Genomic DNA, 18,081 nt, shown 5'->3' with positions numbered 1-18,081 from the left:
TTCACCGTCTAGCTTACCCCAGTGCACCTTTGCACGGGCAAGGGCCCTACGGGCACCTTCGATGCAGACGGAGCGCTTGATGACCTCGAGCCTTGGACAGGCCTCCACCAGCCGCTGCACCAGCCCGAAGTAGCTCCCAGGCAGGGCCTCTCCGAGCCACAGCCGAACTATGAAGCCCTTCATGGCCTGTTCGGCCGCCTTGTGGAGCTCGACCAGCTGTTTTAGCTGGTCACTCAAGGGCACAGGGTGCCCGGCCTCAGCATACTGAGACCAGAACACCTTCTCCGTCGAGCTGCCCTCTTCAGCTCGGTAGAATGCGGTGGCGTCGGATACGCTGCGGGGAAGATCTGCGAATGACCCTGGAGAGCTCCGGATTCGGGTAAGTAACAAGTAGTTTACTATTATATTTATGCTTTGCATAAAGAATGCCTTACCCGCTGCAATCTTCTTCATCTCCTCCAACTCTTGGAGGGCCTTTTGGGCTTTGGCCTTGGCAGACTTGGCAGTCTCCAGGGCCGCCGCAAGCTCAGATGCTTGCGTCTTTGAATCAAGCTCCAAACTCTCATATTTTTTCATGAGAGCCTGAAGCTCTTGCTACACCTCGCCGACCTGAGCCCCAAGTCTGTCTCGCTCGGTGCGCTCCGCGGCCGCTTTCTTTTCGACCTCGAACAGCGCCTGCTTGAGGGTCGCCACCTCAGTCGTGGCCCCTACAATAAGCAATACAATCCTGTTATTTTTTGCAATCACGTCTTTTTATAGGCACTTTTTTCTGTAAGGTATTTCTTACCTTCTTTCTCCTCGAGCTGCCGCTTGGCAAGGCCGAGCTCTTGCTCGGTCCGCTCGAGTCCCTGTTTCAGGGAACCCAGCTCCGCAGTTAGTGCGGTGGTGGCTAGCAGCGAAGCCTGCATACGCATATTGACTCTTTGTTGTTAGACTCCTGTGAAATTTAATAGATCCTCTATTCGGCTTTTCTTTCCGAACGCCAAACAGAGCATCAGGGGCTACTATCTATGCGGTTATATTCTTATATATTTTTTACTTACCTCGAAGCCTGTTAGAAGGCTAGCGCAAGCTTCACTCAGTCCGCTCTTGGCGGACCGAACCTTTTGGATCACCGTACTCATAATAGTATGGTGCTCCTCGTCGATGGAGGCGCCGTCAAGCACCTCCAGCAGATTGTCCGGCACCTTCGTTTGGACGGAGGCCGCCGGCTCAGAAGGCTTGCTCCTCTTGGAAGGAGTTAGCCTACCGCAGTCCGGAACTGTTGAAGATTCCGGCGCGGTGTCCGGCACAAAGCCGGACTTGGAGCCTTGGGGGGCCTTATCCCCTTCACTCCTGGAGTCTGGGAGGTTGCCTTGCGGCTCCTCCGGGACCACCTCCTCCTGCCCCGGAGCTTGACGCGGCGCCACTTCGGCGTCGTCTGCAGTGCGGGGGGAGACAGCGGGCGGAACTGAGTTCACGTCCGATGAGTCCAGGGAGCCGCCCGACGATTCGTTGAATTCGGCCCGGGGCGGACTGCATAATTACATTCGACATTAGGGAAAGTTATGCAACAAAGGAACATCATGAGTTATTCTGATATCCGAACTTACGATTTCGCCGGACGCTTGGCCCTGTTTGGCCACTCCTCTTTGCCCTCTTCGGCGTTGGGGGCGTAGTCCGGCGGAGGGGTCTTCCTTTTCCTAGACCCCTCGGCCTCCCCCGTTGGGGTGGCCTTCCTCTTCTCTCCTCCCCCGCCGGAGGGGGAGAGTTTTCTTCTTCCTCCTCCTCATTCTCAAGGGAGGAGAGCGTCTCAGACTCATCGGATGACGAGTCCGACATCACCACATTACGGGCACTCTTTCGAGTCCCCGTGGCCTTCTTCTTCTTGGCCTTCTTCTCCGGCACCACATAAGGCGCCGGAACCAGCAGCTTCACTAGGAGAGCAGGGGCTGGGTCTTTGGGCAAGGGAGCCGGACAGTTAATCGATCCGGACTGCGCCTGCCAAACCTGTCAAAGGTGAGGGAGTTTAGATCCCGCATAGAGTCAAACTATGAAAAAACTTAACATCCTGTAAAAGGTGAAAATAGCTTACCTCGCTAGCGTGACGCTGCGAGCTGTATCCGCGATCCTCGGAAGCGGATGTGGGAGCCTCGGCGCCTTTGGTTAGCACCTTCCAGACGTCTTCATACGTCGTGTCGAAGAGCCTGTTAAGGGTTTGGTGCTGCGCCGGGTCGAACTCCCATAGATTAAAGTCCCGTTGTTGACACGGGAGGATCCGGCGGACGAGCATAACCTGGACTACATTGACGAGCTTGATCGGCTTGCTCACCAGGGACTGGATGCATGTCTGCAGTCCAGTCACCTCTTTTTCGTCGCCCCATGACAGGCCCATCTCTTTCCAGGACATAAGCCGCATGGGGGGTCCGGATCAGAACTCGGGGGCTGCGATCCATTTTGGATCGCGCGGCTCGTTGATGTAAAACCACCACGATTGCCACCCCTTCGGGGTCTCCACGAAGGAGCCCTCGAGCCACAGGACGTTGGCCATCTTTCCCGCCATGGCGCCTCCGCACTCCGCCTGGCTACCGCGCACCACCTTGGGCTTGACGTTGAAGGTCTTGAGCCAGAGGCCGAAATGGGGGCGGATGCGGAGGAAAGCCTCGCACATGACGATAAACGCCGAGATGTTGAGGACGAAGTTCGGGGCCAGATCATGGAAATCCAGGCCATAGTAAAACATGAGCCCCCGGACAAATGGGTGGAGTGGAAAACCCAGTCCGCGGAGGAAGTGGGGAAGGAATACTACCCTCTCATGGGGCCTTGGGGTGGGGAGAAGCTGCCCCTCCTCGGGAAGCCGGTGCGCGATGTCTTTGGACAAGTATCCGGCCTTCCTTTGCTTTTTGACATGGCCCTTCGTGACGGAGGAGACCATCCACTTGCCTCCCGCTCCGGACATTGCTGGAGAAGGTTGAGGTGGGAAGTGCGGGCTTTGGCGCTGGAGCTCGAGTGCGCAGGAGATGGATAGGCAAAGGAGGAAGAAGGCGTAGGTAAAAAGGGTGGATCCTTATCCCCTTATATGAGCGGATGCGGTTGTGCGTCCCCACCAGCCTAGTAAAACTCGCTTGCCTCCCAGGCGCCGTGGTAAATGGCGCGGTTGGGTTACCCACGTCCGTATTGATGAGAATCCCGTAAAAGGGGTACACGATCTCTGCTTTGACAAGACGTGCCAAGGAAACCGCCTCGCAAAACGTGCTGAGGTGGAAAAGTAAAAACGATTCGAGTAAAGGACTTGGCTGTAGTGTGATGACGCACTGTGGAATACGTCAGCAGATTTGATTTGTGTTAATGTTATTCTCTCTATGGCAATATGTGGAAGCTTATTTTGCAGAACCGGACACTACTTTTGGTGTTTACAATCTTCTATGAAGGACTTGGAGGAGGAACCCGCCTTGCAATGCCGAAGACAATTTGCGCGCCGGACTCGTCGTCATTGAAGCCTGGTTCAGGGGCTACTGAGGGAGTCCTGGATTAGGGGGTGTTCGGGTAGCCGGACTATACCTTCAGCCGGACTCCTGGACTATGAAGATACAAGATTGAAGACTTCGTCCCATGTCCGGATGGGACTTTCCTTGGCGTGGAAGGCAAGCTTGGCGATGCGGATATTCAAGATCTCCTACCATTGTAACCGACTCTGTGTAACCCTAACCCTATCCGGTGTCTATATAAACCGGAGGGTTGTAGTCCGTAGGCAACCAACTCCATATACAACAATCATACCGTAGGCTAGCTTCTAGGGTTTAGCCTCCTTGATCTCGTGGTAGATCTACTCTTGTACTACCCATATCATCAATATTAATCAAGCAGGATTAGGGTATTACCTCCATCGAGAGGGCCCGAACCTGGGTAAAAAACATCGTGTCCCTTGTCTCCTGTTACCATCCGGCCTTGACGCACAGTTCGGGACCCCCTACCCGAGATCCTCCGGTTTTGACACCGACACTAGGTGTACAAAATTAATTCAACCACTCACGTCTACCTTGGTTGGAGAGATTTTGAAATTGAGCCATAAGCTGGAAAGGAGGGAGTAGTAACTTTTGTCTTAATTACTATTTGTGGCCTTGTATAGATGCAAAATGTATTTTTTTATAGTGTCCTTGTATAAGTAAATGGAGGGAGTACTAAAGAACATATATATATTCCAAACAATATGATAATCTCTCTAACCAAGGTAGTAGGGACGAGGAGTAAACGGAGGGAGTAGTAAACTTTTCTCCTCGTCCTACGAGCCACTGCGCGCGTGGGCGAGGAAGCGGGCGTAAGGCGTACAGTACTACTACTAGTAAGCAAGCTTCATCTCATCTTGCGAGCCACCGCGCCCGTGGGCGGGGGAGACGGCGTACTAAGCAAGCTTCTCCTCGTTCTGCGAGTTGACGGGACACATCAAAAGTATTCCAGAGTATAGAGCCTTGCCTCTAAGGTAGGCCCCACATGGTTTGCCTCTTTTTTAACATAACGCCTCAGGTCACAATTTGTTTGTTCACCCGTGGTAGACGATCCTCCCTCCACCAAGTGGACAACCAGTACACGGTCAAATTACCACGTGGGCTGCCTTTTCGTACAGAAATGAGCTCCACCGTGTACCCGCCCGGGTGTGGTTGGGAAAGAGACGGGAGTACATGCGCCATGCGTGCACCTCTTCTCTTCTTGCACGTCCCCCACCTACGTGGGTGGGTGTGAGAGATACAAACCTAGACAAAGGCTTGTGCAGAATAACTACTCTTCGTAAGCCATTGTAAGAGTGGCCAAAATGGTGAAGGAGGAGATAGGGGAGCGGCGGAGGTGTGCGATTCTTAGCCAGCGTTTGGCCTTATTTAAATAGGAGATTAAATAGACGGCGGACGGGAGGATCTCGGCCAGCGTTGCGTTTAATGCCGGTCCAGTCATGAACAGACGTGTGTCCAGAGTTTGTTTCTCGGCTTCCACACGGGCGGTTTCATGGAGCATTTGAATGCGGTAAGGAGGCGTGTTCAGTCGGACGTGCAGCGAGTGGCGCCCTCGACTTTGACGTAGGACATCGCGCTGTTCTTTCACTGACGTGTGGACTATTTCAGTACATGGCCTGCATGTCAGTGACCCAACACAGGCAGTGCACAGCAGAGGAACCATTGGTGGGCCAGGGCGGTCAGAAGCGGGCATTTCATAAACCAATGATTGTTCATTGAGTGTGAAATCATCCTTTTCATGTAGATAAGTCTACTATGTTGGCAACCCGTTCGATACGTTGTGATTCATAAAGACCGCTGCAAACATCAATGTTCTGCTTATCACAGATAAGATTGATTAATACCCGTAACAATCCGTGTCCTTAACAAAGGTTGCATGCACGTATAGGTTGAGTGTGTGTCTTGCGTCATGTGTTGTGTACATGCAGGCGTGCGAGTGTTGCGTGCGCGCAAGGGTACATTTCAGTGTTGCATGCATGTCTGCATACGTGCGTGTGTTCATGAGTGCATGTGTACGTGTCAGTGTTGCACGCCTGCATGTGTGCGTATGTTCGTTATGTGTACATGTCAGTTTTGCACGTCTGCATGCATGCGTGTCTTGCCTACGTGCATGTGTACGTGCGAGGTGAGGCTACACGTCAGTCGACTGACTTTTTCATCTCTGGTCATTAGATTTTCCAGCCGTTGGATACGACATCAAGGGCCAGCCGTTTATCATCAAACTCCACCCCCCTGAGCCGCCAGCCACCATCGGCCGAACCGCCGGCCCCCGCCGCCTGCGGCCGGCCTGCCCCGCGACGCCGCCCCGCCCGCCCCGAAACCACTCCCCACCGCCGGTCCGCCGCCGCGCCGGCCATCCCTCTAGGCCCCCCCGTGCCGAGCTTTTTCTCTGGCGATCCCCACCCCACCGCCCAATCAATGAGCCCCCCCCACCACCACCGCCGACTGCCAACCAGAGGTCTCACGACTTTGAGTACCCACCAACCACTAATTTATTACCATTTCTGTCCTTCGTATACGCGCTGACGGGTGGGCCCTATGGTAATGTGCGCTGCTGAATGTGGACTGTTTGACTGGTCAATTGATCATGTCATCAACAAATTACGGAACTGTATGGTGAGCAAGTGACCGTATGATCACCCTAAAATGTATTTTATTAACACGGTACAAACTCAAACTCCCATTTCTTTCTTTCATATACGGGCTGACAAGTGGACCCCACGGTTACACGCCCTGATGGTGCAACACTAGTTGCGCCACGTGGAACGTTTGACTGGTCAATTGGTTGTGTCATCAACAAAATACGGAGTTGTACGGGTGAGCCAGTGACCATATAATCATGACATGTATTTTTTTAACACGGTACAGACGCAAGGGCTCATATATACGCGCAAGCACTCACCACTATAAGCGCACACACGCACACCCTACACCTATGAGCACCTTCAAGAGAGTGAGCCAGCATATGATCTTGAGATTTTATGAAGTCACCATAGGTGCCTCGTAGTCGAGTGGAACGTCTCCTCCCACTGAACGCACATCACCGGAAAATACTAAAATTATCCCAGGATAAATGCGAGCACCGGGACTTTAACCCTGGTGGGCTCGAGAAACCACTGTCCTCCTAACCATCCAACCGCATGTTGGTTAGCATGACATAATGTATGTGGAGACCGTGATGAGCTTATTCTGAAGTCCAGTGATCATAGCATGCTTTCGCTTCAAATACTATGACTGTAAGTGTCGTCAAGAAAATACGGAGCACGCATCAAATGCAATGTCCGTCAGTGTCATCAAGAAAATACGAAGATGTATCGTGAGCTAGATATCGTATGATCACCACGAGAATGTATACGGTGACCGTAAGGAGCATATTCTGAACTCCAGTGACCGTATAGTGCTTTAGCTTGAAATACAGTGACCGTCATGCGTGAATGTGCCGTGGGCATGCATACTTTTAGAGGGCCGAGAGATAGTTTGTGTGCGTACGTGAAAATGGTGTAGAAAGAGGGGATGTCCGGTGGACACAGGGACAGATATGCCCTTAGTTTCTCTTTCCCGTGACTAATATTTTAGGAGAATATATAAACATTCACAATGCAGAACAAATATTTTTGGATGCACCATGCAATTAACTTTCATGTATAACATTGTACTATTGTATATGCTTACACTAGTAGGGAAAACATTATACACATAATCTTAGCAGCAGCGCGGCACAAAAAGAGGCGATGCTGCTAATTAGTAGCAGCGCGGTTAGGGAAAGCGCGCTACTGATGTAAACTTAGCAGTAGTGTGTGATGTCTAAATAGCGTTGCTACAAAAATCCATCGACAGTACACAACGACCTAAGTTTACCAACAGCGCGGCGTCAAGAAGCACGCTACTGCTAACGCCGTAGTAGTAGCACGCTTTTTAGTCACGTCGCTGCTGCTAATTTTGAAATTGTCCACACGGTTGGCCTGTTTAGCAGTAGCGCGTGATAGGAAAGCGCGCTGCTGCTACGCTCTTAGCAGCAGCGCGTTTTTGTTACCGCGCTACTGCTAACACGCAGTACCCACCACCTTTTTCCACCTCTCCCTCCCCATCTCCCTATCCTCCCTTTCCCCTCCCACATCCTCCCTCTCTCACTCTTCTTCTTCCTCAATACTTCTCCCCCCATTACTTTCCCTCTTCTACCTACCTTTCTCTCTCTTCATTACTCCTAGATAACTACACCACCTCCATTAATGCATCTCCTTTCTTTTTTTCCTTCCCCCTCCACTAGTTGAAGTTGTCTCCTCCCAAATTAGCTAGATAGGTATATGTAGCATTTAGTTAGGTTATCTATTTGCCCCCTAACTAGATCTTTCTTTGTCAAGAAGAGCTTTGTGCACATTTGATCTCCCTACATCATCATCCACACATCGTGTGCTCGATCTCGAGATAGAGGTGATTAAAATTTCATGCTTTTGCAAAATGGAAATATGTGTATGTGTGTGTGTGTGTGATATGATAATTGGGAAATATGATGGAAATTGTGTGTGTGGCGTGAGTTGATGCCAAATTGTGCTTCTGAGTTGCCTATGTTTTGCCGAAATGTCGATTTATTTCCGTTTCGGCGAATTCCGGGCAAACTCTAGATCTATATATGTCCTATTTTTAGGGAAGGTCATGCCGAATTTTTGTATGACTTTGATGCATGCACGCATTTTTATAATCAATTTGTTTATTACTACCGTGCAGGTGTTCATGATGGTCAGTGCAACGATGGTGGACAGGTGGTTGCAGTCGGCGGTGCAGGACATGAAAGAAAATAACCTAACAGAGGTTTTATGTACGTGTCGAAGATGCAAAGGAATAGTTTGACTCGGCCACTATGACAAAGTTCGTGTCGAAGTGCACCTGCTCATGACTGGTTTCATGGATGGCTATACTCGGTGGATAATTAAAGATGAGGATGATGATGTTGAGGACGCCGACGGGGCAGCCAATGACGACACTGGGCGAGAGGAAGAGATGATCGATAATGGCGGTGGGGAAGAGGCCGGACATGGCGGCAGAGAAGGGGCCGGACATGGCGGAGGAGAAGGGGCTGGACATGTCGGTGGAGAGAACGTGGACTGCACGCAGCAGAGTTCGTCGATACTAAGTTCAATCGTGGAGGACCCTCATGTTCAAGCACTGCTTCGCAAGGAGACGAGTACTAAGAGAGTTGCTTCTAGAGAGGAGGCTAAGTTGGAGCAACTGGTGGTAGACTCGAACACTCCATTGTATGATGGTTGCAATCCTGAGGTGACCCGCTTGAGTTTCACGCTCCAACTCTTGAAGACGAAGGCTAAAAACAAATGAACCGACACTAGCCACGATGAGCATCTGAAGTACCTAAAGGATGTTCTTCCCGCGGGGAATATATGTCCTACTAGTGTTGATGAAGCCAAGAAGATCGTGTGCCCTCTTGATCTGCCGCATGTTAGATACCATACATGCATCAACGATTGCATAATTTATCGGAAGGAGCACACGGAAAAATCAAGCTGTCCGGTGTGCAATGCTTCTCGATACAAGAAGGTTGGGAAGAAATGTCCCTAGAAAGTTGTATGGTACTTACCGATCACTCCCCGTCTCCAGCGGTATTTTGTAGATCCCAAGGAAGCAAAGCTAATGCACTGGCACATGGAGAGGAAGAAGCCCGGCGATGGAGATGATCCGAAGCTGAGACACGTCAAGGATGGAAGCCAGTGGAGGGCGTTGAACATCTTCTATCGATATTTCAAATGTGATGCAAGGAACATCATGCTCGGCGCGTGTACCGATGACATGAATCCGTTTGGCAACCAGAACACCAACCATAGCACATGGCCCGTGTTTGTATGGATGTACAACCTCCCCCCTGGTTGTGCATGAAGTTGAAGTACATTCACATGAGCATGCTTATTTAAGGGCCGAAACAACCAGAAAATAATATTAATTTGTATCTGCGGCTACTTCAAGAGGAGTTAGACACTTTATGGAAAACACCGGCCAAGACATGGGACGCCAACAAAGGCGAGTATTTCTACATGCACTATAAGGATACCCCATGTAAAGCAACGCACAATCTACAACATTTTAGCCATGCGTTTTAAAATTCACAATAGATATGCATATTAAAGGTTGCAAATATGTGTTGCAGATTTGCAGCTCCTGACCTCGTGGGACATATATGAAAAAAAAAAGAAAAAAAATGCACGAAAGGACTCGTGAGAAACAGAGCCCCCGATGCCCTTCATCTCTCCCACATCGCTGCCAACAACCGCCTCGTCACCCTCCTCCTCCCACCTCGCCGCCGGCCCTCCCATACCCTCCTCCCACCTCGCAGCTCCGGAGGCTACCGGATCCGCTGCATCCCGCATCCACCCATCCCTCTGACATCCCATCTCTCTCCCTCTGTTGGCGCAACTCCTCATTGCGCCACACGCCGCGGCTAATTCCGGCGACGAATCCCGCCAGCGCGAAGCACAGCCCGAGGTCCCCTCACACCGCGACGCCCTCCCATCCGGCTAGATCCGACGCTCACGGCCACCAAAGCCCAGCCGCGACCTTCCCCCGATGGCTAGGGTTTCGGACGTCGTCTCCGGCGCCGGTGGCCATGTCGTCCTCCTCTCGTCCGGTGAGTGAATCCCCTCTGCTGGTTTCGTCCCCTCTCTCTCCCCTCTTTCTCTAACCCCTGTTCTTTCTTATCCTGTAGATGTCTAAGTATGCACCCCTGATTCTATTGCAGCTAATCCCTGTCAAAACAGTTTGGCCCTTGTGCAATTCATTGACGAACACTGATAGGCCTGCATTCTGACTTCCGATCTCTGTTGATTTACATTCATGCACTGATCGCTATTCTATTAAATTAGTAATTATATATTAGATATCAATGGAGCATCAAAAAATTTAAATATTCTAATACACTGCTAATTCATCAATCCTTGATAGATGAGTAGGTAATCCACAATTTTTTATGTATATAAGAACTACTTCATATTTGCGGACCCCACATAAATATTCTATTGCAAGAGTTACACATAATATTTAAGGAGGGATCCAGTCTTGATAGGTCTATGTATGGCAGTTTCGATGAGTTACTAATCAAAGTTTTTGTTGCAATTTCACTTTTCAGCAGTCTGATGGCCAGGTTATTTAGGTGGAGGGAGTAGCTTGCTAATGGTGGCTTTCACGTCTAGCTCAAATACTAGAGGGCGTGGACCTGTTGGGGGAAGCACATACACCTTTGTTTTAGTGAGCACGTAAACAAATAATCCACATTTATTCTTCTATGTTGTTGCTTTGATGTTGTTGATATGATTCAAAACACTGATAATTACTTCTCTCCATGCCTGTTACTGTACTGATTGCTGTATGCTATTTCTATTCTACACAATTTGGATTACTAGCTAAATACTTGTGCTTTGCTATGGGATAACAAACATTCAATTTCATGAATACACTGTTTTTTAAAGATAAATGGGATACACTATTACTTTCCAACTGTATTTCCATACACTGACGTCATTCTCTTCCTTCGGTTTGAAAATCTATTATGCAACTCCCCAGTTAAATTCCTCAGTGTCTTGCTAGCCTCTTTGTCTAAAAATCTCACCATGAGATAGTACACAATTTCTTTGTCATTTGGTTATGTGATTCTCATCTCTTAGCATGCAGTTATCATATATGCACTCGTGTCAGGTCAATGCAGAGGAGTCATGTATACCAGATTACCAAGTACTTATCTACGTACTAATTTAAAAAAAGTACTTATCTACTACCGTTGTACATCATAGTGAAAATAAAACATAATCCCAATACCCCACTTTGATGCAACCTACACCTAAGCTTTGTGTGTGTTCATGTGCAAATATTCATTTAGTAAATCTTGCAGCAAGCACAGCAAGCACATATACACCGGCAGTGACAAACAAGGACACACTGATGTAAAGCAGCAATGGCGGTGAAGCTCGCACACACGCAACAGCGGCACCAAGCACATCAAATGACCTACACACGTCAGCAAGCAAGCATGCGGGTGAAACTGCAGTTTGCCTAGTTCAACAGGAGCTCAAGATAAACAGTGCGGACGTGATGAGTTGGGAGAGGATGGATGGATTGCGTTGCCTTGTAGCCGTCGAGGCATTGTATCATGATTGGAAATCAGAGGAGGTGCGGGAGGGAGGAGGAGAGAAGGGACGATATCTGCAGCGTGGTTGTTGCGAGGATTGCATTAGGATTTTACGGTGCTGGACTGGGCCACATAAGTGTGTGCTGGATGGAGCGAAAGAGGGGAGACGAACGACGACCAACGTGCCATCACCGCCGCAGACTTCTCTTTAACAGTAGAGATCTCATGTCATTGCTGTTGGGATCTATTGGATTCTTGTTGTTAATAGGTAGGAACCTCTTCTTACTTCGACAGAATCAGGAACCTCTTCCTTCAGATTTTGTTAATCATCATGTTTGTCATTCGATAAGTAGAGGCTCACTGTTTGTGTGTGCGCAGGTTTCCAAACAAAGAAATACTCAATGCCACTCAGTGGTTTTCAACGTGCCGGTCTCTACATTCATAGTACATCATTGGGTTTTACCTTCAACTAAGTCTATTTCCGTTGTGGTAATTATTTATTTATTCCTTTATTGCTTAGATTAGATCTAACCAGTTTTAGCCTCCTTTTCTGCTCTTATTTAACTATTTATGTACTCCTATATCACCAATGGTGTACCTATTGTTGTGTGTAATTTAATGTGCGGTGTTGCACTCATCCATTCCGGCACTATCGAGATGGAGGCCAATATCATGGACCACTGGAGCTGCGATTGGATTTGTACAAGATATGGCAGTCTTCGTAGTCATGTTTCTGGTAACTGTCTATGATCTCCATATCTTAACTGTTTGTGAAAACGGAAATGTGAGTAATTTTCTTCTTAGTTGCTCTTACCCTTTTGATTCGTACATTGTTAAACTGACCACTGAGCTCTCACCACTCTGATTCATCAATTGCTGAATTATCCACGTGAACTCTTCCTGTCATAGTTCGGCTTGCATTGTTCCATATGGGCAGTTTCTATTGTGCTTTTAACCCGCCAACTAGGTAGGTACTATGTTATCAGTGGCTTTCTTTTAGGCCACAATCACATCTGTTTATTTTTCTCTGAGTCGGCTTATGTTTGTTTTGTGACCTGAAGTGGTATACTGAGTTGTAAGGGAATACTTTCAGGTCACAACTTTCCTTTGTAATAGTCATAATCTAGCTGGGCAACTAATATTTCTCAAGTAATGGCCCTTTGTAAGAAGTAATGTTTCTTATTTGTTGGGCAACCTGTCACTATTTGCATCATGTCAATGCATTGTGTATTAACAATTCATTTTGTTATTTTCTTTGTAGATTCAGAAGATATGTGGACGATTATATGGGTGTGTGGCAAGTATACTGCAATGATGATGATGATGTTCCAGTTCACGATGCTGACGATGTTGGCTGTTTTCAGTTTTAGTTCTGGTAGTTGTTTTCAGTTTTAATTAAGTTGTAAGGATGATGTTCGTCGGTTAATTTATAGTTAAGTTGTAGGGATGTTGACGGATGCTTTCAGTTTAAGTTTCATTGTCGAGAAAATATTTAGATTATGCATCACATTTGGATGATATTCCTCCTGTAATATCAACTATTGTAATCAAATAGTTTTTCCAATATATGATTTCTTCCTCCCGTTAGTATTTTTTTTCTTCTCACTAGATATACATACTTATCACCATTATGTGGAGCATTAATTAATTTCTGGCAATATATAAATATTATTCATATTTTGTATGTAAAACACATGAAGCGTTGCAAATTCTTTGTTGCAAGAAATGAGATTTGGTTTCCTGCACATTAACCACCAACGTATATGTGTGTTGTAAAAAATTCATTATGTGTTGTACTCTTGCAACGGTCCCTTTTACCAACGGAAGTATAACCGTCGCATTATGTGCTAGCAACACTGGATAAGGCTACACATCCCAAACCCTTGGTAAAGACCCTAGCAACGCATATATGGACTTTTAGATACGAAAAAACGCGTTGCTATAGGTGGGCTCTTGTTGTAGTGATGAGAGCCGCGCTGATCACGACGGTGCATGACTATCTCGGTTACGGATATGTCGCATGCCAGGTGTGCCATGGATATTGCAGATGCATGCAGTGCATGGATGATACGACGTCTCAGCAGCTAACGTCAAGGAAAGATGGCGGGTCTGGGAAAATCGTGTACATGGGGCATCGAAGATGGCTCGAACAGGACAACCCGTGGAGATCTATTCAATGGTCACGCTGAGCATCGAGGACCTCCATGTAAGCGGAGCGGTGCCGAAATCGATGAGCTATTGAAAACTGGAAGGAGTGCCCCACGCCGGGAAAGACGATGAAAAAGGCGTCGGAGCCGCTGCTGAAGGTATGGAAGACGAGGTATGTGTTCTGGGACTTGGAGTACTGTCACAAACTCGATACACCTCATTGCCTTGATCAAATGCACATATGTAAGAATGTCCTTGAGATCTTGCTCGTGACACTGATGAACATGCCGGATAAGACCAAGGATGGGCCGAAGGCAAGAAAAGACTTGCAAGATTAGAAAATCAGGGAAGATCTGCACATGCCGCCCCGTAAACAGTCAGACGAGACAGAGACGGAGACAGAGGCGCGGGGGAAGAAGGGTGTCGGTGTCAAAACCGGTGGATCTCGGGTAGGGAGTCCCGAACTATGCGTCTAAGGCGGATGGTAACAGGAGGCAGGGGACACGATGTTTAACCACGTTCGGGCCCTCTTGATGGAGGTAATACCCTACGTCCTGCTTGCTTATTCTTGATGATATGAGTATTACAAGAGTTGATCTACCACGAGATCGTAGAGGCTAAACCCTAGAAGCTAGCCTATGGTATGGTATGTTGTCCTACGGACTAAACCCTCCGGTTTATATAGACATCGGAGGAGGCTAGGGTTACACAGAGTCGGTTACAAGGGAGGAGATCTACATATCCGTATTGCCTAGCTTGCCTTCCACGCCAAGGAGAGTCTCCTCCGGACACGGGACGAAGTCTTCAATCTTGTATCTTCATAGTCCAACAGTCCGGCCAAAGGATATAGTGGGGCTATCCGGAGACCCCCTAATCCAGGACTCCCTTGGTAGCCCCTGAACCAGACTTCAATGACGATGAGTCCGGCGCGCGGTATTGTCTTCGGCATTGCAAGGAGGGTTCTTCTCCAAATCCTGAATATCTGCTAAGTAGTGTCTGGCTCCCATAAATGTTGGACTTCTTGGCTTCTGCGCTCAATAAGGGCTATCTTCCACGTGTCGAGGGAATGCGAGGAGCCAGGGCGTTTTTTACATTCGCCCCACTAGCCAGGTAAATAAATCGTCTATTAAAGGGATGGGGATTCTTGGATCCAATCCACACCATCCTCCCACGGCGAGAATCCATCGGAGCGCGCTCGGAAAAATCCATTCCATCATGGCCAGCCATCACAGCTCCTCCTCCCACTCCCGTAGCCCTAAGCCCGGTGATTGGGAGAAGTGTTCCGTCCCGCACAGCCGATTAGTAGAGTTGCAGACCCAGGGATTTCTCCCTCCAGCGTATATGGTCCCCGTCCGAGCCAGGCTCGCCACCTCTAATGGCGGGGAGCAAGCAGAGAGCTTCCCCAATCCCTCCAAGGGGGAGCAGGTATGCCTTGTCCCTTACTTACTAAGGGGACTTGGATTTTCAATCCATCCGTTCCTCCGCGGACTCCTGGAGTTTTACGGCCTCCAGTTGCATAATTTCAACCCTGCTTCCATATTACACATTGCCGGTTATGTTGCCATTGGTGAGCTGTTTCTGGGCTGCGAGGCTCATTTCGAGCTATGGAAGAGACTATTCTTCCTTGTGCCCCGTACACAGGAGGGGTCACTTTATCAAGTGGGCGGAGCCGAAATATGGCGCATCGCCGAGACCGGATACCTGTCCGGTACCCCGAAGAAGATGTCCGAAGACTAGCCTTCGGAGTGGTTTTACATGGAGGACGTCCCTCTTCCAGACCCTATTCGAAGGGTTCTTCCCGAGTTCAACAATGCTCCTCTGAAGAAACGCCGAAGTTGGCACCCACGGAGCCCCCAGGAGGAAGACAACGGAGAAGTCCTTTACCTGATGGACCGGATTAAAGTGCTGGCTCAATCAGGATTGACAATAATCGAGGTTATGTCAATACGCATAATGCGGGGGGTGCAACCACTTCAATATCGAGGGCACCCCCTGTGGTGTTTTAACGGGGAAGATGATGCCACCCACTGCGGGCGTAAGGGACCGAACTCCGCTGCTGCTTTAGCAAAAATTATGTCCGAGTTGTTCAAGGGAGAGGAAGATGAGTTCATCCGTGTTAAGCCGCGGGATGGATTCTCCATGTACAACCCTCCAAGCTGGGTGAGCTGTCACTCTTTACTCCCAACCTTCCCGCATTCTTTGTCGTAAATTCTCACCTTGCCGTTTCACGGCAGGAACTGCGAAAAGCTGTAAGGGAGGTCAACAGCCCACCTCCACAATAGGAGGACCCTGACCGGGCCCTCGATCCCGGACTCAAAGAGGATCCAGACATATTTGTGGAGCTGATAGACAGGAAATTCTATCAATTGAGCTGCGATGATGCCATGGTGGCCATAACGGCCGACTATCCGGGACTAGTCCCTGCATCGCATGTAAGAAAAGACCGGAGTCCCGACTCCCAAAAGGATCCCCTTTTACGCACGTCACCTACCGTACACATATGGTGTTTTACAGGGAAGGCCTTCAGGACGCTGTGCCGAACCCGCAGCGACTCGCCAACAAGGGGCACCAAAGCCGGGTAGGCCAAAAAGGAAGGCGGTCAGGACGGAGACGCCGGCGCAGAGGTATGACACAAAACCTCACTCCGTGGTTTATGTCTTTCTTAAAATATAATGACGTCCATGTTTCCTAGTAGAAAAAACGCTCTCCGGACTATATCCGGAGAGGCTACCGATCACGCCTCCACCAGTCGGGCTCCAGGGCCGGACATAGAGGCAAAAGCTAACACGGGGCGGACGCCGAATGCTCCTCCTACAGAGGATGCGGACAGACTATCCGCTACAAATTCCGAAGTGGAGAGCACCATGAATCACAGGCGTCGTCGGGCCGTACTCCGTGATGCTTGTATCTCCCAAGAGGCATTTGATGCCTTCAACTCAGGAGATGCGTACATCCGTGCTGCTCAAAATGGTCTAGCCCGAGCCACGGACCAGTATGTAAGGGAGATACGGGTAAGAAAATCTGATGATTATATGTATCAGTAGCCCCTGAGACTTGAAATAGTTGACGCAGCTGATTTAAGGATCATTACTTGTGCAGGCTCTTACAAAGAAGAATTCCCTCCTGTCTCAAGAGCTGGAAGAGTGCAAGGCCCAGCTAGGGGCCGCTATTGCCGCGTTGAAGGAGTCCGAGAAGGGCCCCTCTGGTAACACTTGTTTTCATTTCAAAGAATACAGGTACCAGGTAGTATACAACATGCATGCAAATCTAACAATAGGTGTTGCAGATGACCCCGAAGTGAATCCGGAGGCCGTGGCGGTGAATGCGACACGTGCTGATCAACAGCTAAATGCTGGCGAGCGCGTGCTTACGCGAGTCAGGTAGGATAAAAACAATCTCCAAGACGCCAATATCCGATTGGGTGTGGAACTGAAAGATGTCTGAGCCCAGCTTGTGGACTCCGTGAAGGAAAATAAGCGGCTTCGGTGCGACATTTTTAGTAAGTGCTTGAACGAACATTTTAAAGGAGTTCGGCGAAGAAGCCAGCTAACAGAATTATGTATGCAGGTATGCTGACGGGTCGTCCCGCGGAGGAGATGCTTGGGTCTTCGGGTGATCTTCTACCAGAGCTCTCACAACTGCACGAGCAAGTTCGGCAGGTGATGCAGGGTATTGCCCAAGCCTTGTGGCCATCTGCGTCCCCGCCAGGAGGCATGGGGGAGCTTATAGAGAAGCTCAAAGGAGCGCGTTGGCGCTTCCGATTATGGAAGATAGCAGCCTGCCGACAAGGTGCAAGGGAACCTGGGCTATGGTGAAGACGCGATATACCAAAGCTAACCCAAACCATATGGCCGAGGTCGGACCTATGGGGCCCGATGGGAAGGAGATCCCCGTCAGTTTAGTGTATGACCAAGTAGAATTAGCCGCAAAGTATTCCCAACAGGATTGTAGGCTAGACAGCCTGTTGGATGGTATAAAAGAAGAATTTAATCAGTCTTAGCGATTGTGTACCTCAAGTGACATATGTAATGTCCTAGCCGGATTGTAAATCATTTGTCATGGCGGACCTTTTCGCTCCGACCTCTGAATCCGATAGTCCGGAGTGTATCCGAATACCCACTCGGTTATGTAAAAACTGGGGTATGCATGGAGACCAGGCGTAGGGGTCATAAGTGCTTGAACAGACAAGTACCCAACTAGCTATGTTTTATTACATGGGTAGTAAGAAACATCTTCTAGGGAGAATAGTTCCGTTAAGGGTTCCTTTCCCTGGGTACGCATGCCCTAATGTGCATGTCTGAACTGCGAAAAGAGACGCAGGCT

The 18,081-nt window shown here is 49.0% G+C and overlaps 1 long non-coding RNA gene across 3 annotated transcripts; it reads left to right on the top strand.

Annotated features, from left to right (window-relative positions):
- Window positions 1–9,690: 9,690 nt before the first annotated feature.
- Window positions 9,691–13,200, top strand: LOC125508210 (uncharacterized). 3 transcript variants are annotated; one of them, XR_007283259.2, is made up of 4 exons: window positions 9,692–10,116; window positions 10,615–11,878; window positions 11,989–12,346; window positions 12,872–13,200. It is a non-coding gene; the product is annotated as an uncharacterized LOC125508210 (long non-coding RNA). The 3 variants fall into 3 exon arrangements; XR_015604223.1 differs by having other exon boundaries at window positions 9,691–10,116; window positions 10,618–11,878; window positions 11,989–13,200; XR_015604221.1 differs by having other exon boundaries at window positions 9,691–10,116; window positions 11,989–13,200.
- The last annotated feature ends 4,881 nt before the right edge of the window (window positions 13,201–18,081 follow it).

This window comes from Triticum urartu, chromosome 5A, assembly GCF_056163025.1.
Source record: "Triticum urartu cultivar PI428250 chromosome 5A, HENAU_Tu73, whole genome shotgun sequence".
In the NCBI taxonomy this organism is placed as follows: domain Eukaryota; kingdom Viridiplantae; phylum Streptophyta; class Magnoliopsida; order Poales; family Poaceae; genus Triticum; species Triticum urartu.
The sequence above is the reverse complement of the archived record's forward strand: the minus strand, read 5'-3'. Positions and strand labels throughout refer to the sequence as shown.